The sequence below is a fragment of the Anabrus simplex genome, chromosome 10, assembly GCF_040414725.1.
Source record: "Anabrus simplex isolate iqAnaSimp1 chromosome 10, ASM4041472v1, whole genome shotgun sequence".
NCBI classification, from domain to species: Eukaryota; Metazoa; Arthropoda; class Insecta; order Orthoptera; family Tettigoniidae; genus Anabrus; species Anabrus simplex.
The window spans coordinates 75447731-75466011 of NC_090274.1; positions in this window are offsets into that span (position 1 = coordinate 75447731).

Genomic DNA, 18281 nt, shown 5'->3' on the forward strand with positions numbered 1-18281 from the left:
TCATTAGACTAATGTTACGACGTTCAGGAGAAACCAAGTTTCAACCTATAGAGATTAGACATTGCTGTAAGATTGAAATTATAAGATTAACCTCTTCTATGGCATGAGGATTGAAGAGAATAACTATTTACCAATAGACTAAAGTTACGATGTTCGGAAGAAACCAAGTTTCAACCTGTACAGGTCAGACATTGCTGTAAGTTTGAAATTATAAGATTAACCTCTTCTATTGCATGAGGATTGAAGAGAATAACTATTTACCAATAGACTAAAGTTACGATGTTCAGAAGAAACCAAGTTTGAACCTGTACAGGTCAGACATTGCTGTGAGTTTGAAATTATAAGATTATCCTCTTCTATGGCATGCAGATTAAAGAAAATAACTATTTATCAATAGACTAAAGTTACGGTGTTCGGAAGAAACCAAGTTCCAACCTATAGAGGTTAGACATTGCTGTAAGTTTGAAATTATAAGATTAACCTCTTCTATGGCATGAGGATTGAAGAGAATAACTATTTACCAATAGACTAAAGTTACGATGTTCAGAAGAAACCAAGTTTGGACCTGTACAGGTTAGACATTGCTGTGAGTTTGAAATTATAAGATTATCCCCTTCTATGGCATGCAGATTAAAGAGAATAACTATTCTATCAATAGACTAAAGTTACGGTGTTCGGAAGAAACCAAGTTCTAACCTATAGAGGTTAGAGAAGAAACCAAGTTTCAACCCGTTGAGGTCAGACATAGCTATGTGTGCGTGTTTGAAATTATACCACGTCTATAGCGTGAGGATTAAAGAGAACAACTATTTATCAATACTCTAAAGTTACAGAAGAAACCAAGTTTCAGCCCGTTGAGGGCAGACATAGCTATACCTCGTCTATAGTATGCAAGAACAACTATTTATCAATAGACTAAAGTTACGATGTTCGGAAGAAACCAAGTTTCAGCCCGTTGAGGGTAGACATAGCTATGTACACGTGTTTGAAATTATACCACGTCTATAGCGTGAGGATTAAAGAGAACAACTATTTATCAATACTCTAAAGTTACAGAAGAAACCAAGTTTCAGCCTGTTGAGGGCAGACATAGCTATGTGTGCGCGTGTTTGAAATTATACCACGTCTATAGCACGAGGATTAAAGAGAACAACTATTTATCAATAGACTAAAGTTATGATGTTTTAGAAGAAACCAAGTATCAACCCGTTGAGGTCAGACATAACTATGTGTACGTGTTTGAAATTATACCACGTCTTTAGCATGATGAATGAAGAGAACAACTATTTATCAATAGACTAAAGTTACGATGTTCAGAAGAAACCAGCTTTCAACCCGTTGAGGTCAGACATAGCTATACCTCGTCTATAGTATGCAAGAACAACTATTTTTCAATAGACTAAAGTTACAATGTTTTAGAAGAAACCAATTTTCAGCTTGTTGAGGGTAGACATAGCTATGTGCGCGTGTTTGAAATTATACCACGTCTACAGTATGCGGGTTGAAGAGAACAACTATTTATCAATACTCTAAAGTTACGATGTTTTAGAAGAAACCAAGTTTCAGCCTGTTGAGGGCAGACATAGCTATGTGTGCGCGTGTTTGAAATTATACCACGTCTATAGCACGAGGATTAAAGAGAACAACTATTTATCAATAGACTAAAGTTATGATGTTTTAGAAGAAACCAAGTATCAACCCGTTGAGGGCAGACATAGCTATGTGTACGTGTTTGAAATCATACCACGTCTATAGTATGTTGATTAAAGAGAACAACTATTTATGATTAGCTTAAAGTTACGATGTTCGGAAGAAACCAAGTTTAAGCCTGTTGAGGATGGACATAGCTATGTGTGCGTGTTTGAAATTATACCACGTCTATAGTATGTAGGTTGAAGAGAACAATTATTTATGAATAGCTTAAAGTTACGGAAGAAACCAAGTTTCAGCCTGTTGAGGGCAGACATAGCTATGTACGTACCCCGCGTGATGATTAAAGAGAACAACTATTTATCAATAGACTAAAGTTACGATGTTTTAGAAGAAACCAAGTTTCAACGAATAGAAGTCAGACATACCTTAAAATCTTCGCGCTGCAAACTGTTACTCGGATGAATAAAATGCGTGCGTTCAAGCCTGAAACTTGAATGATAATATTCTGGTCGTACCTAAAAAAAAAGAAGAAACATATATGAATGTAGTGTAGGATGCATCATCTAACCTAATTATCTTTACAACTCAAAGTTCGAAAACATACCTTTAAAAAAATGCACGTGCTGCAGACTGTTACTCGGATGAATAAAATTGTTGCGTACTTTCGAACGGTACCTAAAAAAAGAACAAACATATATGAATGTAGATGTCTAGCGTAGAAGTTGCTTTGCAAATAAAAAAAAGGTAATTAACAGTTCTACCTTACCTTAAGATAAAGGCTGAAGAATAATATTCACTGCAGACGGGAGATGTGTGTGTACGTAATAAACGCATACAGAGAACTGTGAGCACTTCGCGCAGACTGCAGCGGTTAAATATTCTGCTTGTTACCAAGCGGATATGATAATCGCTGAGCTGACAACTGCGGTACAGTCGGAACGAATGCAAACAAGAGCTCCTACCTGCAGGCTGACGTATTCAAACCTCCTGTTGATACCGAGGTGTCAGAATTTAAGAGTTCGATCCTTGGAAAGTTAGCGTGTGATCCTCGACTTCTCGAGGGTACATACGCGGTATTCCTTACCTGTAGGTATTGAGCTAAAGCTAGATCATGTAATGACGATCGCGCAGGCCCCTCGCCTAGCATTTACGGCTTCCAGTTCGAACCCGCTATCTTCCGAAGTAGCGAGAATGATTGAAGAGTGTTTGAGTGTGATTCATTTGTTGGATGGAGGCGTTAAGCTGCCTTCTTCGGTAGGAGTAGGCTATGTCGGGATATCGATTTAAAATCCTAGTCGGGAAGGGCAGCCGGTCGTATAAAACTATGGTGTGAGGCGGGGTGTGCAAAAAAAGCTAGCAATAAGTAAGGGCTATTGATGGGGACGTTAAACCTTGTGCAGACTCCTTCGAAAATGATTTTTTTGAGTACAAGAGTGTTGATGCTGATTCATTTGTCGGATGGAGGCAATAAGCCTTGTGCAGGCTTCTTCAGTCGAGTAGGCTATGTATCGGTACCGGGATATCTAGTTATAAAACCCGCTACAACAAATTTATCACGTATACTGCGATTTAAAATCCTAGTCAGGAAGGGCAGCCGGTCGTATAAAACTATGGTGTGAGGCGGGGTGTGCAAAAAAGCCAGCATTAAGTAAGGGCTGTTGATAGGAGGCGTTAAACCATGTGCAAGCTCCTTCACCAGGAGAAGCCTACATGCCGGTACCGTGCAGGTTCTTTCGATAGGAGTAGGCACTGTGTGTGTTTTAACCTCTCCGTACAATCATGATAGTTTACGTTAGGAACTTACATAGGCTAAATGCTACACATTCCGTGGCAGAGCCAGGAATCGAACTCGGACCTCCGAGGGTAGCAGCTAACTACTGCACTACAGAGGAGGACTATTTCAGAATATTTTACAACCTTAATTAGTACTGTGTTTTAAGAGCTTGAATGGTACTCAGCTAAGAAGACGTTCGCGAGTTACAAGCCGCTTATCAGTGTCCTCGCTCAAGGTCGAGCCGGAAGATACGTGTACAATTTCAGCTAACACATGCATTCTACACAACTCGCTCAGAATGACTGTGCCGATACTTCGAGGACTGTAGAACAAATCTATAGCCTACAGTATGCATGCCTCTCACCCGGTAGTCTCGGGTTCGATTCTCTTGGGGATAAAAATGTGTTTAAATCACATGAATGTGTTGAGTTGTCCTTCCTGATGAAAAACTAGCAGTATCTAACCTCATACACCATAGTTTTACGACCGGTTGCCCTTCCTGACAACTCGGATTAAGAATCTGTTTTACAACGTCTAACACGGGGAATCGGGGATTTACAGCTAGATGCACTTCTTAGATTTTAAATCACGAACTATTGTTTTACGGCCGGATGTCCTTCCTGACGCAAAACTAAGATTTTAAATCGCAAGAATTTGTTTTAAGACTAGTCGTCCTCCCTGATGCAAAACTAGTAGTATCTAAGCTCTTGGTTGCCCTTCCTGACAACTCGGATTAAGAATCTGTCGAGAATCGGGGATTTACAGCTAGCTTAGATTTTAAATCACGAACTAACAAGAGCACGTGGAATTTACCGCCACCAGGGTAGCACTGTTCTCTCTGGATTAAAAGCTTTGTTTCCAAACAAGAGCACGTGGAATTTACCGCCACCAGGGTAGCACTGTTCTCTCTGGATTAAAAGCTTTGTTTCCAAACAAGAGCACGTGGAATTTGCCGTCACCGGGGCAGCACGGTGATTAAAGATGGTGGATGACAGCTCTGTCAGAAAAGCACATAGGTTTGTAAAGCATTTAGAATTTGTCGCCACCACATAGAGTGTAGCACGGTGATTAAAGATGGCGGATGACAGCTGTCAAAAAAGCACATGGCTTTGTTTCCAAATAAGAGCACGTGGAATTTGCCGTCACCGGGCAGCACGGTGATTAAAGATGGCGGATGACAGCTGCACATGGCTTTGTTTCCACGTGGAATTTGCCGTCACAGGGCAGCACGGTGATTAAAGATGGCGGATGACAGCTGACAAAAAAGCACATGGCTTTGTTTCTACGTGGAATTTGCCGTCACCACATAGAGGGCAGCACTGTTCTCTCTGGATTAAAGATGGCGGATGACAGCTGTCAAAAAAGCACGTGAGTATGTTTTCAAACAAGAGCACGTGGAATTTGCCGTCACCATATAGAGGGCAGCACTGTTCTCTCTGGATTAAAGATGGCGGATGACAGCTGTCAAAAAAGCACGTGAGTATGTTTTCAAACAAGAGCACGTGGAATTTTTCAATTTGCCGCCACCACATAGAGGGCAGCACTGTTCTCTCTGGATTAAAGATGGCGGATGACAGCTGTCAAAAAAGCACGTGAGTATGTTTTCAAACAAGAGCACGTGGAATTTTTCAATTTGCCGCCACCACATAGAGGGCAGCACTGTTCTCTCTGGATTAAAGATGGCGGATGACAGCTAACGAAATTGCCCGCATGATAGCAGCACAGTGCTCTATTGATTAAAGATGGCGGATGACAGCTGTCAAAAAAAGCACGTAGCTTTGTTTCCCAACAAGAGCACATAGAATTTTTCAAATTGCCGTCACCACATTTCAAAGGTATCTAGCTAAAGAGTACAGCACTGTGCTCTGTTGATTAAAGATGGTGGATGGTAGCTGTCAAAAAAAGCACGTGAGTTTGTTTCCAAACAAGAGCACGTGGAATTTTTCAATTTGCCGCCACCACATAGAGGGCAGCACGGTGCTCTCTTGATTAAAGATGGCTGCTGTCACGTGGAATTGTCTGCTACCACAGGTATCTAGCTAAAGAGGGCAGCACTGGGGTTTGCGATGCAATATGGCTGCTGTCAAAAAGCATTTTTCAAATTATCCGCCACCACATTTCAAAGGTAAGTAGCTAAAGAGGGCAGCACTGTGCTCTATGGATTAAAGATGGCGGATGACGGCTGTCAAAAAACACGTGGCTTTGTTTACCTCGCGCTAGTTAGGTTAAGTTGGTAGCACTAAGGTTTAGACCCGTCAAGATGGCAGCACTGCCGATGACAGGTGACGAAAGAGGGCAGCACGGTGCTCAAAGATGGCGGATGGCAGCTGTCAAAAAGCATGTGGCTGTCAAAAAGCACGTGGCTTTGTTTACCTCTCGCTAGTTAGGTTAAGTTGGTACCACCGAGGTTTATTCCCGTCAAGATGGCAGTACTGAGGTTAGCGATGCGTTGTTGTCTGTCAAAAAGCACGTGGCTTTGTTTACAAATCTGTCAAAAAGCACGTGGCTGTCAAAAAACACGTGGCTTTGTTCACCTCATGCTAGTTAGGTTAAGTTGGCACTACTGAGGTTTAGGCCCGTCATGATGGCAGTACTGAGGTTTGCGATGCGTTGTTGTCTGTCAAAAAGCACGTGGCTTTGTTTACAAATCTGTCAAAAAGCACGTGGTTGTCAAAAAACACGTGGCTTTGTTTATCTCGAGCTAGTTAGGTTAAGTTGGCACTACTGAGGTTTAGGCCCGTCAAGATGGCAGTACTGAGGTTAGCGATGCGTTGTTGTCGATGTCAGCTGTCAAAAAGCACGTGGCTTTGTTTACAAATTCAAATTTCGCGCTAGTTAGGTTAAGTTGGCAGCACTGGAAGAGGCCTCTGGCTGATGTGGAGGTGGCCACTGGGAGGCCTCTGGCTGAGGTGGAGGTGGAGGTGGCCACTGGGAGCCGGAGGTGGCGGTGGCCGCCGAACTCTCCCATTATACTACTCACAACATTTAAAATATTTGACATACATGTAATTTTTAAAATGCAACAAATCTTTTTAAAATAATATAGTACTAATAGCAATATGGAGATAGTAATGAAAGAAATAATTATAGAATGTACAACATGACAATATAAATGAACATGATAATAATTTTAAAACTAACACTAGTAATAATAACAGAAGGAAACACAGTAAAAACCTATAACTAGCAAATACATTTCTAAATTTTACGGAAATAAGCTCATTCACGCACTCATTCGCACTATGCATATCGAACAATTCAGGTAGAGGTATTCATAAAGTGATTTCGGCAATCGATCTTAAATTTCCTACGAGAACGTAAATCCCTAATGGTAGTAGGGAGGGTATTCCAAAGGAGCGCTTGTAAGTCCTGGAATGACTGAGAGATATTTTTAAACAGGAGCCAGATCGTGTATCGTGGTTATGATAGGAGGAGATGTAATTAAAATTTGATGAGTGATAATTCGGTACAACTGAGTTTAGAACTCCATGCAGAAGGGCCAACATATAGAAACTGCGACGCTCATGAACACGAAGCCATGACAACTCCCTATATTAAGGTGAAATGTTAGAATCATACCGCAGCTTAAATATAAATTGAATACAGGTGTTTAAACTCCGTTCGAGCATCTTGTTACTGTCTTCAGTTATGTCCGAAAGTACAGTGTCGCAGTAGACTAGAATTGGTAAGATTAGGGATTTTACCAGTTGTATTTTAAGATGTTTTGGAAACATGAAAGAGTAGAGTTTGAGAGGAAAAGAAATTTCTGCACTTTACGGCATGAATTTGTCACTTGTGCAGTCCAATTTAGTGTCTTAGTCACTATAACACCTAAGTATTTTACTGACGGACAATAGGGAACGGCAGTATTATTTAAAATAATTGGGGGTACATGTCTACTTTTTAACAAATTAAAGTTCCATTTGTCACCAAATATAATAGTCTGAGTCTTTTAGGATTTATTAACAAGCTGTTTTTCCTGGCATAGTCATTCAGTCGTCGTAAATCAAAATTTACCTGTCAATGGCTATATCTATGTCTTGTGGACATGAATGATAATAAATCTGAATATCATCTGCATAGATATGGTACTTGCTACATTCCAATGCGTTCCCTATGTCGTTCACACTAACAACAAATAAGAGGGGGCTCAAAACGTATCCCTGCGGGACACCTATTGACTTGTAATGCCATCCTGAGTACATTGTTCCCACTGAAGAACACAAATGTGGAAAGACACAAAAATGGCGGATCCGCTGCACGATGAATGCCGAAGCCTTCAGAACGAGGAAGAAAAAAGACGCTAAGTAGGCTTTTCCGCTCAGGGAGGACTTGAGGATGGTTTCGCGGCCGGTTTTTAACACAAAATCAATTCCACTAATATTGGGGGTCTCACGCCAAGACGCAGAACAACGCAGGAAGTGTATCAATCACGCGATGGAAAACGAAGCGCGGAGCAACGAGAATGCTTAATGTGACGAAACCATGGAAAGATGTGATATAAAAGACTTAAGTTTCGTCGTCCTTTCAGCCAGAGCTCCAGGGGATAGCGCTGCACCAACTGGAAAAGTACTTGATGTTGTTAAAAGACGAATTCCACGGCAGAAGAATTAAAATTCTCGTACAGTATCTCAGATTTTTTCCGATAAACGCCAAGAAAACCCACTTCGCTCATAGAAAATTTAAGATGTGAAAGTAGTGAAAGTATAATTTGACATCAAGGCAAAGGTCACTTGCCTGTTAGCTGAACTGATATACATACGGATAGATGGAAGGGAACTCATTCTTCACTGCAAACAACATAGAATCACGATGGAAATCGTTGAATGCATTACGAAAGTCTAATTTAACGAAAGTTTCGGACACTGATGACGATACCAATAGTAGATATGTGCGGCACGGTCAGCAGATTCAGTTCCATTGGGAACACACACTCTAAGTTGGTGGGGAGATAAGAAGACCATAACAGGTATAATGATTCTGTAACATAAGATTTTCGCAGCTAGTCGACCCCAAACGGTACCGACAGCAGTAGGGCGAATGCCACCACATTTCTTCTTAAAACAGTGAGTGACGAACCAAAAAATAGTGGGCGAAACTCGAAAGGGACTCTGCCAGAAATGATGAGGTCAAGTAGATCTCGAGAAGATATTACGAATTCTCCTTAGAATCATGCTATTGACATTGGTGAAGGTACTTCAGGACCAGCGGACGAAGGCAATCCAGTCCATCAGCAGATCCAGAAGGAAAAGAAGAGACGGCATAAAATGTTCTGTGGTCGTCACTTCAGGAACAAAATTTGATGTCTTCGGAGGATTCGGAAGAACGACTGGACGTAATTTGGTAGGTAGATTCTCTCTTCCAATACAGAAGCTTCGGGCGTGCTGACAGAAATAAGCAACAGAACTGCTCCCCGAACGTCAAAATCGGAAAGTTTGTTCTCGACGCTTTGACATTGATTGAACTGAGAGAAGGGTGAGACTTCCAATCATGTAAAGAAGAACAGGGAATGGCATCACGGTGTACCTCATTCCAATCTCAGTTCAACACACGACGTTGAACCATGCTTGTAGCATGTTCATTTATTTGACACTTTTTATGCAAACGGCTTCTATCAGCCTCATTTTCCCATATTTACTTATGCATGTCTAGTAATGTCCAGTAGAGAGCAGCACCTTCTGTGTTTAAACTGGGAGGTCGTTCGTTTTACGGGAGTCGTGACCTTTTTCTCTTTGAGGCTCATCTTCTCTGTGTGTATATGGCAGGTAACAACAATGCGAACCCCGATGATGGCGTTTTATGTCATAAATATTCATTTAACGGCTTCAAGATTGGATTATTTACGCTTATCTTTCCTTATTTTAACTATTGATAACTGCAGGTATGTTGGTACTTTTTCTAATATTTGATTTTTGGCAATGATTCATTCCGAACTGTCATGGTTGATTGACATTCATCTTTTCCGCTCCGTCGTATGACATGTTTCGTGTGGGTGTGGCTGTGATTTTGTGATGATGGCAAAATGGTCGCTGTGTGGCTACGTTTGGATGCAGTGCTTGCTTCCGTACTTCGTAATCTCTAAAATATATGCCTCTCGTCTCGACCAAGGAGCTACATCCAGGTCGCACGAGACGCGCCATGTTGATGGATGTGAATAAAGCGATGGTTCGCCCTGACCTAATAATATAATTGCTCGGTGAACGCAAATGCTTGGAATATGGGAGACCTGTCGATAATGACCGTGGGGTCATAAATTTATGATTTGCATTTGACTGTGTTATTTGAACGGCCGTTCGCCTTTTATTTCCCGATACCCTCATGTGTGTGTGTGAATGCTGGATGCGTATGTGTTGGTGTGTGGAGGAGTAAAAAAGGTGGTGTGTCGGTCGACCTGCCTTCATTGTTTGTTTGTATCTGTACCCTATTTGTTCTCGGCACAGATCTGTAAATATATTTTTATCCGTGGTTGATACTCGCTCGAGTAGGCGCCATGTTGGCTGCGTAATTATGCATGGGTCGTGCCTATAGTATTCTTTGGATTTATCATTCTTTGTTTTGGTCCATGGAGGCTGGTTTTAGCCTCACTCCGATATCTCCATTCTTCTTATCTGCCTTTTGTTCTCCGTGATGGGCGGATTGTTGTGAGAGCTATTCATGTTGTTGATTACATCATGGTGTTAGAAAAGCAGTGTCGTGAATGAATGACAGTTTATCGTAAAACGGGCGACCTTATTAACATGTGAATACGGTAATTACACTGCAAATGATATAATGAAGTTGTGCTTGACAGGCGCTGTGCATTTTAAAATGTGTGATAATGTATTCAAATGAGTGTTAGTCTTGAGCTCACGCCATGATACGGAGATGTTTATTAATGCAAGGTACGTCCATGTTAACTATATTTACCCTTCTTTTTGATTTCACTTATGAGTTCTGTTTTCTGTCTTAATGTTTCACTTGAATTTTATTAATAAACCCTGGTTCTAAGTCATATTTCTTTTATTGTTAATAGTCATTGTCTTGCCCCCTTGTTCACCAATTATGAGGAGGTGTTTCCAGCCCGGGGCGGCATTTCTGCCTTAATAATCGAAGATCCCGCGCCTCGAATTATTCCCTACGAATGTGTTATCGTCGATGTTGTGTGGATTAGTAATATTTCTAGGGGTAGTTCAGGGGTCAGCAGGTTTGGCACAAATGGTAGCAGAGGCGGTTCGATTAGGAAAACTCCTGTGAGGAGAAATCAGACGGGGTAGAGCTGGAAATGCATTTTGATTTAGTTCTGGTCGCTTTGATTTAGCCGTATGATACTATCAATTTCTGGGCTTAATATTAAGTTTAATTGATAGTTTATGTGCATTGTTGTCTCCTTGCGTATGTGTCTTATGTTTGATATGTCTGAAACTTGTGTTACGATATGGAGAATCAAAAGGCTTTAGAAATAAGTAATCGTACTGATAGTGTTACTGGAGACATGTCGAACCTGGAAAGTGAAATGAGGCAAGGTGCGAATGAGCTCGATGATTCGCCTGTGGGGAGTAGGAAAAGTAATAAATGCCCCGATGATGATAATGCTGTTGCCTGTCGTAATTGTGCTCTTGGCGAGAATGGTGTGGATCATATTTCCGATCACCATGCTAACGTGAACCCCGTATTTGATGTTGTGAGAAAGCGGAGGCTAAATTTCTCAGGGGAAGAGAAAACTTCCAGAGTGATTGAATTCTTGGAACGGTTTGAAGATATCCCTGAGTGCAGCTCGTTACCTCTTGATTTGTTTGTCCCTGTTATTCCGGGAGTGCTGGAGGGGCCACCTCTTAAATAGTTCAGGCTTATAAAAGGTAGCGTCCTGTCGTGGGACGAGTTTGCTAGCCGCATCAACAGCGCTTTGGGGTGTCCGATATGGACTAATGCTTGAAGCAGGAAATCTTCCGGAGGACGCAAGGAGTAGGGGAAAGTATTGACGATTATGCCACCGGGATCCTAACTCTAGCTAACCGCATGTGTGTTAAGGTGCCAGAAACAGAGGTTTTCGACCAGTTATACAGGAATCTAGCGCACGAGTACAAACTGCACATTAAACGATCTCAAGTCGAAAGGAAAGAGACGTGGAAATATTTGAGAAAATAATAGATTGTACTCATAAAAACAATAATGATGTGGTAATAATTGGGGGAGATCTAACCTTGCCTGAGGTTGAATGGAATGGAGCTGCAAGTGAAGCCCATGAACAGAAACTGGCAAATAAGTTAATTTGGAAGGGAGGATTTTCACAAGTAGTACAAGAACTGACTCGTCTCAATAATTTACTAGATGTATTCTTGATTAAACCATGGGAAAGTGTTGATAAACCTGAGGTAATTGAAGGAATATGTGAACATAAGGTTGTAATAATGGATGTAGAACTGGTACCAAAAAGGCTTAATAAAAGGGTCACACAAGACAAGAAATTGTACAGAAAAACTAAAGTTAATGAATTTGGGACTTACCTTAAATCACATTTCAGTTCTTGGATAAGTAAAAGGAGTAATGTGGATACACTTTGGGCTAAATTCAAAGGAATCGTTTGGGAAGGATAGAAGAGGTTTGTACCTCTTAAGAAGGGTAAAATGACCTCAGACCCTGCTTATTATACAAGGGAAATAAGAAAACTAAAAAGAAACTGAAGAATAGTAAACAGGAAAATCAAAGAAAGTAGGGAGAGTAGAGAAAGTAGAAAACAGCTAATGAGGGAACTGAATAGAGTGAAGAAGGAAGCAAAAGAGAATTATATGAATGGCATTCTTCAAGAGCGTAATGACCACAAAGGGAAATGTTAAAAGCTGTATTCATATATCAGGAATCAAAAAGGAAAAGGAATCCTAATTCCTACAATGGTGGGAGAAGGGGGTGAACACTATTTAACAGATACTGAGAAAGCAAACCTCTTTAGTAGGGAATTCAGAGATTCAGTGGATGATTGTCAGGAGTTGGAAACCGAAACAGAAGATACAGAGGGAGAGACACAGAGGGAAACAAGAAGCTTCTCATTCACAAATGAAGATATTTTCAGAGAAATCCAACTGCTTCAGCGAGGAAAAGCAGTAGGAAGTGATCAGATTACTGGGGAGGTGATAAAGACAATTGGGTGGTACATAGTGCTTTATTTAAAATTTATCTTTGACTATGTCATAAATAATAGTGTAATACCAAAGGAATGGAAGGAATGTATAATAATACCAATTTATAAAGGAAAGGGTGATAAAAGGAAACCAGAGAACTACAGACCAATCAGCCTGACCAGTATAGTTTGTAAAATACTGGAGAGTTTAATATCAAAGTACATCAGAGGGATATGTGACGATAAAAATTGGTTCATGAGGAGCCAGTATGGATTTAGAAAGGAATTTTCTTGTGAGAAACAACTGGTGGAATTTCAGCAGGACATATCAGATCAATTGGATTCAGGGGGCCAGTTAGATTGCATATCCATAGGTCTTTCCAAAGCCTTTGATAGAGTGGAACATGGAATATTATTAAAGAAATTGGAAGGAATAGGATTGGACGTAAGGGTTACACGTTGGGTAAAAACATTTCTAAATTCAAGGGTTCAGAAAGTCAAAGTGGGAATTAATGTATCGCAGGAAGAGAAAGTTTGGAAGGGAATTGCACAGGGTAGTATAATCGGTCCGTTAATTTTCTTTTCTTAGGGAACAATATAACATCAAAAATAAGATTGTATGCAGATGAAATAATTGTTTATAGGGAAATAAATACCATTTAGGATTGTTCAGAATTACAAAGGGACCTTGAGAGTATCCAACAATGGGTTGAAGAGAATAACATGAAGGTTAATGGAGGCAAATCAACTGTTACAACATTTACAAACAGGAGTTTTAAAACTGAATTTGAATATATTTTGGATGGGGTAGTTATCCCAAAAGATGGCAAGTGCAAATACTTAGGTGTAAGATTTGAAAGTAATTTGCACTGGAAGGGTCATGTGGATGACATTGTTGGTAAATCATACAGATCGTTACATGTCATAATGAGGCTACTTAAAGGATGCAACAAAGAATTAAAAGAGAAAAGTTACTTAAGTATGGTTCGTCCATTATTGGAATATGCAAACAGTATTTGGGATCCTCACCAACAATACCTAATAAAAGAAATAGATATTGTGCAAAGGAAAGCAGCAAGATTTGTAACAGGGGATTTCAGGAGAAAGAGTAGTGTATCAGAAATGTTAAAGGAACTAGGGTGGGAAACTTCAAGTAAGAGAAGGGAAAAAACTAGACTTACTGTACTATATAGAGCCTATACAGGAGAAGAAGCATGGGGAGATATCCGTGAGAGGCTTCAGTTGGAAAATAATTATATCGGCACGATTGACCACATATATAAAATTAGAAGGAATTTTAGCCGAAGCGATTGGGGTAAATTTTCATTTATTCGGAAAGGTGTGAAGGAGTGGAACAGTTTACCAGCGGGTAGTGTTTGATCCTTTTCCAAAATCTGTACAGATATTCAAAAAGAGAATAAACAGCAACGGAGAAAATAAATGAAATGTTACAGGGCATTCGACCAGTGCAGGTTAATGTAAATAAAAATGTGTGTGAATGAATTAATTCCATCCCCTGGTCTAAGGAGTTTAGACAGCCAAATTAGGGGGCTGCCTGTAGGGGTGAAGTACAGTGGGGACTTCGAGGGCCCTGGGGCCGCTACGGTAGCTGTGAAGGCCCTTCAGAAACTCTGACAAGTGGTGGTAAAAGGGGCTCTGGTTAAGACGCAGCAGGTCGTTTTGCTACTTAGGTTCCAGAATGGGTAAAGAAAAGACAAAGTAAATAAATGCAATGTAAATTTTAATCATATACCAGTTGTACAGTATCATTTGAAGTAATTCCACATACTATATATCAGTTGACTATATTTGTAAGTAGTACAGGAGATATTATAAGTAGAATTTTGTAAACAATGTCAATTTATTAAGGATGAGCTGTGTGTTTAATAGAAAAAATTGTTCGCGTAAATTATATAACATTGTATTATAGGAAAAGTTTATTCTCTTGTTAATTTAATATTTAGTGCTTGACAATAATATATTTTAGTGTACCGTTTGCCACCGAGGTAGATACTTCATCAGCAAATAAAGAGATTTTGATTTGATTTGATTTGAAAACGTTGAGAACATTATTGACCTAGGTCGCGAGTTCGAGTCCACTTTAAGTCAAAACAAACAGTACCATCCGCCTCCTATTCCGTCCGATTGCTCATTTCCTGACGTTGCTTGTCGTGCACCCGTCATATCTGTTACTTTTGGTACCCCTTCTTCTCCATCTCGTTCCGTCCGTAGCCCCGAACCCAAGCTCAGCTTTGAAACTCCGCACCAACATTACATCAGTGCAACCCAACCATCAAACTCGGTCACTGTAAATAGCGGTAGAGCCAGGTCGTGCTGGAATTGTAGCAAATTAGGTCACGTCTCGAAGAACTGTTGGTCTAAGTCCCCTGTAAAGTGCTCTCAATGTGGTCTTGTTGGTGTCACTGTGCGAGTGTGTCCTCGTTGCAACCCTCAGCAGAAACTAGAGGCGCGCCGACGTGATGGCCCGCCATTGGCGCCTGATGTTGGTCTAAATAAGAGGATCTGGGGCCTTCCCTCATCTACCCCATGGGCCAAAGTTTATGTTGGATCTCGTATATTGTATGCCATGATAGATACCGGTTCGTGTATTTCCCTTGTTGATCGATCCCTTGTGCTTTCTATGAATTTAGAGTATCTCCCTGAGTGTGAGAGCCTGAGAAAGTACGTGTCTGTCGATGGCCGCGAGGTATCTCCCGTAGGTCGGACCAAATGTCATATAAAAAAAGTTCATGGTCTTTTGTGGGATTGGACGTTCATCTATCTATTGATTTCATCAATCGCACCTTCGCCTTTCGCTTTAAATCAATGTCATTTACCCCTTTGAGGCCCCATTTCGGCGTCCCACTGTGTGCGCCCTGTCGAAATATCCACTTACCAACGCCTCGTGTGAACTGACCGATACTCAAAACCTCATGTTAAACTGCTTGTTGGAGGAATTTTCTGATGTCTTGACTGATAAGCTTGGGTGTGCAAAAAATTTCTCCTATTCCATTGCACTCAAAGATGATACGCCCGTTAGGTGCCCTCCGTTCAGTTGTTCGCCCCCGAAATTGTCCGCTATGAGAGAATGTGTCAACGACCTGTTGGATAAGAAGGTCATCAGTCGCTCCAAGTCTCCCTTTAGTAGCCCCCTTCCTAGTCCCTAAAAAGGACGGTAAATTCAGGTTCATTGTAGACTATCGTAAGGTCAATAAGAACATTGTTTTGACAGCTTCCCCCTACCCACCATTGAAAGTTCCTTCCAATATTTTCATGGCGCAAAATACTTCACCGAGCTTGACTTTAATTCGGCATATTACCAGATTTGCTTGGATGTCAAAAGTCACCCTTGTACTGTCTTCGCTACTCTATTTGGATTATTCGAATTTAATAAAGTCCCGATGGGCATTTCGATTGGAGGACGAGCGCTTAGCTGCGTGATGGATTCGATCTACGGAGATCACAAATTTTCAGGTGTCTTTAATTTTTTGGATGATCTGATTTTTTGACCGAGCTTTGACGAGCACCTGGCTCACCTTCGTGAGGTTCTCAGTCGTTTGCGCAAGCACGACTTCACAATTAACCCGAAGAAGGTGTCTCATTTGTGCCGAACGAAGTTTCCCTTGCTGGCGCACTCCTCTGTATGTAATACATGCTTTGACCGCTATCGACTTTTTGGTCGATCTATTCCCTGGACGTGACGTATGACTCGTTTTCTCCTTGACAGAGCGCGCTTCTGGCCATCAGCCGAAGTGCCCTTTAGTGAGTCTTGTGCTCGCCTTCTTTGAAACAAGTTCGCATGACGGTTGTAGCCATCATGGCGGCCGATGTAATAATGTGCATCTTGAGATACGCGATCTTTAACCTGTGTCGTCTGCTTTTCCTGCAGTGGATTTATCCGCTTGAATGCCCGACTCTTATGTGAGTCGCTATTTTGTGACTACCTAAAGTTCTGAGCGACGCCTGACTATTAAGGTAACCTTTTTTTTTGGCTTGCTATGGTTGCGTGGGCACATTAGTCGTATACATTTTACTGTTAATTTTGCATTTCACCTTACTGTTAGTTTCCATTGTATTTGTGTGTTCTTTTTGTGTGACATAAACCTGCAAGGACGGAGGATGGTTTTGGTCGGTTGTATGTTTGTTTGGCGTGTATGTGATCTGAAGTTTGAGACCTACTGCTTTTTATTTATTCGTCGATTTCTCTCATGGCCGAGCTCTTGACGCGTGACGTTGTGTTTTGACGCTATGACTGGTGTTCATGTTCGTCCGTGGCGAGGCGATATGAATACGTCGTGGGCGTGATGGTTACGATGATGCTACTGTGATTTAAGTGGGGATATGCCTTGCCATGATGCGGCAATTCTTTGTTATATTACGCGTCTGGTATTGAGCTCGAGTCAATGAAAGCAGTTGTCTTGCTATGCGGATCTGTCTGTGTTCGTTATGTGTCTGGACAAAACTGATTATTCTACCTGTATACATTTCTTTTGGGTATCTATGGTGTGTGTGTGTACGTGTGGTTGTGCTGTATGCCTGCCTGATTAACAGCATTCTCCTTTTCTTACAGTGTAATTTTTTAAGTTTTATTTACATTTTCTTATTTTCATTCCTCGGGCTATTTGCTGACCTAATTATATATTTACGTTTGTTGTTTTCATTTGAATGAGTCTTCTTTCATTGTTAGGATTGTTTACTCGCCTCGTAACTATGGCAGCCATATTTATTCTTTGATTTTATTTTTTGGGATACTGCGCTTTTCAAATGGGGGATTGTTGCGTGATGGTTCTCTTCTCTGGGATGCTGGTCCGTATACATGGAGATGTGTGAGATGTAACGTGAATGTTTTTATTTGATGTGCATGTAAGTTCTTTCGATGTATGCCCACTGATATTAGTTCATTGCGAGGACGAATGTGTCATACGTCGCGTGTATGAAATTATGTGGAGGAAGTAAATCGTACGTTACAAGTTTTGTGATTGTAAGAGGTTTGTGTGGCCATGTTTGATATGTTTTCAATCTGCCTCTGGATATGATTGGATGAATAACCTACACGATAAGTTTCTACGCATATCTCCGTGAGTAATGTTTCAAACTTGATATTTTTCTTATTGCCTTATCTTGCTTTATTTTCATTAATAAACCCCCATGTATTTTGACCCCGTTCTTTCATTTATCGGGAAGGGTTCTGGGTTCTTTCCTTCTCCCGCTCCTCCCTTTAGTCTAATTTGGTTCGAGTCCAGCTCCAGACTGATTTAGTCTGTTCCAGCCCGTCCACGGCCTTGTCTCATGAGGTAAGTTGGTAAGTATTCACGGACCTGTTGGTATGTGTATGCGTGCGTGTGTGCGTATGTATGTGTGTGCGTATGTGCGTGTGCGCGTCTACGGTAGCAGAGTGTGTGTGAGGTTTGAGTGAGTGAGTGTGTAGTCGGTGGCAGTGTGTGCCGGTTGTGTGGGAGCACATTGCTCCAAACTTCTAAGTTCCCTAGGTCACATCATATCCGATTCTGGAATCGCTGTAAACCCGGACAGGGTCAAGTTTATCAAGGAGTTTCCTCAGCCAAAAAACTTTCGTGGTGTGAGAAGATTTCTGGGTATGGTCGGATTTTACAGCCGTTCCATCAAAAATATTCTCAGATTTCGGCCCCCTTAAACCTGCTAAACCGCTTTATCTGGAGCCAAGATCACACCCATGCTTTCGAGAAACTGAAAAAAGCACTTTGTGAAGCCCCTGTGTTGCACAGTTCGGATTTCTCCCGC